The sequence below is a fragment of the Scyliorhinus torazame genome, chromosome 5 (assembly GCF_047496885.1).
Source record: "Scyliorhinus torazame isolate Kashiwa2021f chromosome 5, sScyTor2.1, whole genome shotgun sequence".
NCBI classification, from domain to species: Eukaryota; Metazoa; Chordata; class Chondrichthyes; order Carcharhiniformes; family Scyliorhinidae; genus Scyliorhinus; species Scyliorhinus torazame.
In genome coordinates this window covers 75,263,980-75,270,124 of record NC_092711.1, presented here as the reverse complement: position 1 = coordinate 75,270,124, position 6,145 = coordinate 75,263,980, and positions in this window count along the sequence as shown.

Genomic DNA, 6,145 nt, shown 5'->3' with positions numbered 1-6,145 from the left:
AAAACAAGAATGATCTGCTTTTCTCGACATGAATCAATGGCACTGCAAAATAGCATTCCATAACACACTGACAGTTGTGAAACCACTGGTCCTCTGATTCATGGTTAATTGACCTGCCAGAATGCAACATAAACGTGAATTGTGTGTGTATTTCATGTTTATTACATCACACACATATTTTAGTAAAATGTCTTTCAACTGATTGATCCCAGACTGATTTATTCCACCAATATTAATAACAAATGTTTCATGTCTCCAGTTTTGTTTTACTGCTCCTGTATTCAGCCAATCTCAATTTTTTCTCCGTGCATTTCTTGCTGGTAATTTCTCTCTTATTTTATTCTCCGTACTGTTTAAATCAGTTTCCCATCTGTGTTGTGTCTCTCCATCCAGATTATTCAGACATTGTACCCAAGTTGGTTAAGATTTCAGCATTATGGTTTGTACATTTGATCTGCTAGGTGTCTGCCATTTCCCTCAGTCTCTCTCTTTGTCCTCCTGAAGTTTGTTGTGATCAGTCTCACTGTTTCCTATATTTCCATTTCCCCAGTCTCTCTCTGTTCTCCTGGAATTTGTTACTATCCTCCCCACTATTCCTGTATTTCAATTTTCCCCAGTCTATCTCGGTGTCATCCTGAAATTTGTTATGATCAGCCTCACTGTTTCCTATATTTCCATTCCCCCAGTCTCATTCTGTTCTCCTGGAATTTGTTACTATCCTCCCTATTATTCTTATATTTCTATTTTCCCCAGTTTCTCCCTGTCCTCACTGTTTCCTATATGTCAATTTTCACCAGTCTCTCTCTGCTTCCCTTAAGTTTGCCCGATAGGACAGGACATGTCCCATATGTGTTTGCTTGGGTGTTGGTGTATCCACGAGTGCCTGGTATGTGTGTTTGTAGAATATATTGGTGTGTATGTGTGTCTGTATATTTTCTATGAAGTCGACATAGTTAATATAGAAAGGTACAGGAGGTGAAGTGGCTGCATAAAGCCCCATGTTCGAGGTATAAAAGAGCTTCCTTGACCTTGTTACTAATGATAGTGAATACACTCTGAAAATAACAATTTCAAAACTATTTTCAAAAAAATTTAGAGTACCCAATTATTATTTTTTCAAACGAAGGGGCAATTTAGTGTGGTCAATCGACCTAACCTGCACATCTTTGGGTTGTGGGGGTGAAACCCATGCAGACACAGGAAGAATATGCAAACACGGACAGTGACCCAGGGCCAGGCTTCAAACATGGGTCCTCAGTGTTGTAGACAGCAGTGTTAACCACTGCACCACCGTGCCACCCACAATTTAAAAAACTAAACGTGACTACACATGCGTACTTATAGCTTCCTACATTACAACAGTGAATATATTTCAAAAGTACTCCATTGGCTTTAAAACACTTTAGGAGGTCCAGTGGGAGTGAGGTTTTATAGAAATGTACATTTGTTCTCACTGTCCCTACACCCGGACATATTACACTCTGTGTCCTCACCAAAATAATTGATAAAGGTAGAGTCTTAATTTTGTGTAATAACCACAGTGTTGACACCATTTTGAATACTCTGTGAAACTCCAGACACACCATATGCACAATTATTTGTTGTAAAACACAGCGAGTTGTTGTGATTTGGAATGCACGGTCTATAAATGGTGCTGGAATCTCATTGGACTGTAACTTCCAAAAGGGAATTTGGTACATTCTGAAAAAGAAAACAAAACAGTCAAACTCTGGGATTAATGGGTCGCTGTACAAAGAGCTGGCACGGGGAAAATGGGCCAAATAGACTCCTCTGTGCTCTAGCAGCCTTGTGTACATGTAAAGGGAGTGGTAACAACCTGGAACCTACTGCCTATGAGGGTAGGAGATGCAGAGATGACGGAAGGATTTCAATTGGAAAGGCACTGAGAGAAATAAACCTACAGGGATTCGGGGATAGAACGGGACAATGGACAGACTGGTTTCCTCCACAGGGAGCTGACATGGTCCCAAAGGGCTGAATGGCCCCATCCCCCACCCTCCAGATGCTGTGATCTCAGGAGAGAAATTCAGCTGCTCCAGTCTCCAACTAACTGGAGTCCCTCATCTCTGGTGCCATTCCAGTCCAAAGATGTGCAGGTTAGGTGGATTGGCCATGATAAATTGCCCTTAGTGTCCAAAATTGCCCTTAGTGTTGGGTGGGGTTACTGGGTTATGGGCATAGGGTGGAGGTGTTGACCTTGGGCGGGGTGCTCTTTCCGGGGACCGGTGCAGACTCGATGGGCCGAATGGCCTTCTTATGCATTGTAAATTCTATGATAATCTATGATCTATGATTCTTGTAAATGTCCTCTACACCCTCTCTAAGTACTTGACATATTTCCTAAAGTGTGGGGCCCATATATAGGTTTCCACTCTAAAGGGTAGAATTGATAAGTCCAGGGTTAGACTGCACTGGGAGAACTTTCAACATTGGTGATCTCCATTTAGAAAAAGGAAATAGAGGCACTGGATAAGGTGCAACAAAGATTCATAATATACAGAACTGAGAGCATTTAACACTCAGGTTAGGCTGGGGCTGCTTTTTTCTGGAAAAGAGAAGACTGATGGGTGCCCGGATGGAAATCTTTAAGATTATGAAGGAATTCAATAATCCAACAGGAATTTCAGTAGAAACCTCTTTACCCAGCGAGTGGTGAGAATGTGGAACTCACTACCACAGCGAGTGGTTGAAGTGAACAGCATGAATACACTGAACGTAAAGCTAGATGCATACATGAGAGAGAAAGAATAGGAGATGCTGATGGGGGAGATATAGAGGGGTGGGTGGAGGATCATGTGGAGCATAAATACGGACACAATCCATGGCTACCCTCAGCCAGTATGGGAATTTAACCTGTGCTGTTGGTGTCACTCAGCACAAACCAGCCAACTGAGCTAACTGATCCCCGTGTCAATCTGTAATAATTCCTTAAATATTGCCTGAGATTGCCCGTCTCCCACCATACTATTTAATGTTGTTTCCCAGGGCACCTCAGACAACTTGCCCGTTTTCTTCTGTGAAAAGCACCGAGATAAATTAAACAAAAGAACAATGTAAGCACCATAGCCCATCTTCATGGCAATGTGGCATGATTTTTGCGGTTTCCAAACAGAAATGGTAATGAAACATCTTCTAACCTCACTCTTTCACCCTTGTGAAATGTGAAACCAGATGTTCGCAAGAAGGCTCAGAGAGAATCAGGCCACTGGAGACGAAGTCGTGAGACTGGCCAGTCCAGCAGAAAGAAATCCTCTGACCATCCCCATTGACCAACAGAATGAACAAAATGCAGTCCTGGATGTAATTGAGAACAGAAACAATAACAGCAGAATCCAATCCCTGTAATCAGTTGCAAACTTGTTGGTGTCTCAGAAAGAGCGATGAATTACTAAATCCCTTCGCACATTGAGGGCAGGTGAATGGCCTCTCCCCAGTATGAACTCCCTGGTGTGACTGCAGATGGCATAACCAAGTGAATTGTGCAAATAGATGTGAACGGGTGTGAGATAATGGGGATTATGGAGACATGGCTGCAGGATGACCAGGGATGGGAACTGAATATATTCAGTATTTAGGAAGGAGAGACAAAAAGGAAAAGGCAGTGGAGTGGCAGTGCTGGTTAAAGAGGAAATGAATGCAATAGTGAGGAAGGATATTAGCTCTGACAATGTGCAATCTGTATGGGTAGAGCTGAGAAACACCAAGGGGCAAAATAATTAGTGGGCATCGTATACAGACCCCAAACTGCAGTGGTGATGTTGGGAATGGCACAAAACAGGAAATTAGGCTGATTGTTAAAGTTTCTATAGGTATATGACGAGGAAAGGATTGGTGAAGACAAACGTAGCTTCCATAGTCAGAAACAGGGGAATGTATAATAGGGGACAAAGAAATGGGTGAGCAAATAAATACATATTTTGGTTCTGTCTTCAGAAATGTGGACACAAATCAGACACAGAAATGTTGGGGACGCAGGATTTAGTGAGAGGGAGGAACTGAAGGAGATCAATATTAGTAGCGAAGTGGTGTTGGGGAAATTGATGGGATTGAAGGCTGATAAATCCCCAGGGCCTGATAATCTGCAACTCAAAGTACTTAAAGAAGTGACTCTCTGTGGTAGTCTGTGTAGAGGTATTACGGTACCTGGTAATGCTGGAACACCATTGGTAGATATTGTATGTTTCTTATTGGTCAAGCTGTATGGTAGTTCTGCCCTGCAAGGCGGGGTATAAGAGCCCGTGCCGCCCCAGCAGCATTCTTTCTGTACCTGAGCTGCTGGGGGAAACATCTAGCTTATTAAAGCCTTCAGTTGGACTACAACCTCGCTTTCGTGGTGATTGATCGTGCATCACTTTAATAAGGTAGATTTAAAAGGATGGAGCTCCGAATCAAGCCGGAGTGTCTGCAACTTAGCCCCCACGTGGCAAACTCCGCAGCAACCGTCAAGCACTGGCTGGCGTGTTTTAACGGATATCTCGGAACAGCCGAAAACACACCCACGGGAGAACAGAAATTGCAAGTCCTGCACTCAAGGGTGAGCCCAGAAATTTACACCCTCATCGAGGCCACGGACGACTTTGATGCTGCATTGGAGCTGCTAAAAGGACATTATATTCGACGGGTAAACCAGGTCTACGCCCGACATCTGCGAGCAACGAGGTGACAAATCCCTGGGGAAATCACTGGAAGAATTCTACAGTGCGCTCCTGGTGTTGGGGAGAACCTGCAGCTGCCCGCAAGTTTCGGCGAGCGACCACACAGAACTTTTGATCCGGGACGCTTTCGTTGCAGGTATGCTGTCCTCCCAAATCCGCCAGCGATTGCTGGAGAAAGACACCCGAGACCTCAATGAGGCACAGGCCATTGCAGGCTCCCTGGATGTGGCTTCCCGAATCGACCGCGCTTACGTCCCCGACCATGTGGAAGCCCCCTGGGCAGTGTGGAACCCCCCACCCACCGTGGCCGACCCCGAGACATTTCCCAACCCCCCCACAAGCTTGTGCTGCAAGGCGGCCTGGCAACCCCGGGGGGCCCCGTTGCTACTTTTGCAGGCAGGCCATGCACCCCCGGCAGCGCTGTCCGGCCCGCGCATCCACCTGCAAGGGATGCGGTAAAAAGGGCCACTTCCTGGTGGTATGCCAGGCCCGGACGGTCGCTGCAGTCTCCGGTGGCGATTGCGGACCGCCACCACAACCCTCTCCACAGTCCCCATGCGGCCAGCGAGCGCCACCATCTTCCTCCTCCAGGGCCACATGCGGCCCCCGGGTGCCGCCATCTTGTCCTGCGGACGCCACGTGCGATGGATGGGCACCGCCATTTTGTGCCTGCCACCCGCCGCAGCCCCACGCACACCCCAGCCACACCCTCCCTCTCACAGGTGCCCCCGTCCCAGGAGGATCGGTCCTTCCGCCGGCCCTGTCAAGCCCCCCCGCCCACAGACGCACCCCGCAGACGCTCCCTTCTCAGGTCAACCGGTTTCCCCACCAGCGCCGTCTAGGGGTGTTGAAGCTGCCACAGAGATCGAGGCTATGCTCCCAGAGTCACAGACGCCCGAGCCTCCACCGGCATCAGCACCAGAGCTTCAACGATCACAGAGGACTGATTGCTTCATTTTAAAGTTTATATAGTTAATTGTGAATCTGTAAATAGTTACGACAATAAGACAAAAACACTGTATGGAGGTATTACGGTACCTCCATAATAACTATAACTTCTACCACGTTACCATGTTGTAATATCAGGCCACCACCCCCGCCGGACTCTTTTTTAACAGGGGGTGAATGTGGTAGTCTGTGTAGAGGTATTACGGTTCTTGGTAATGCTGGAACACCATTGGTAGATATTGTATGTTTCCTATTGGTCAAGCAGTATGGTAGCTTCGCCCCGAAAGGCTAGGTATAAGAGCCCGTGCCGCCCCAGCAGCCTTCTTTCTGTACCTGTGCTGCTGGGGGAAACACCTAGCTTATTAAAGCCTTCAGTTGGACTACAACCTCGCTTTAGTGGTCATTGATCGTGCATCACTCTCGAAATAGTGGATGCATTGGTGGTCACCTTCCAGGACTTTATACACTCTGGAACAAATCCTGCAGATTGGAGGGTGCCTTATGTAGTTCCCCTATTTAAA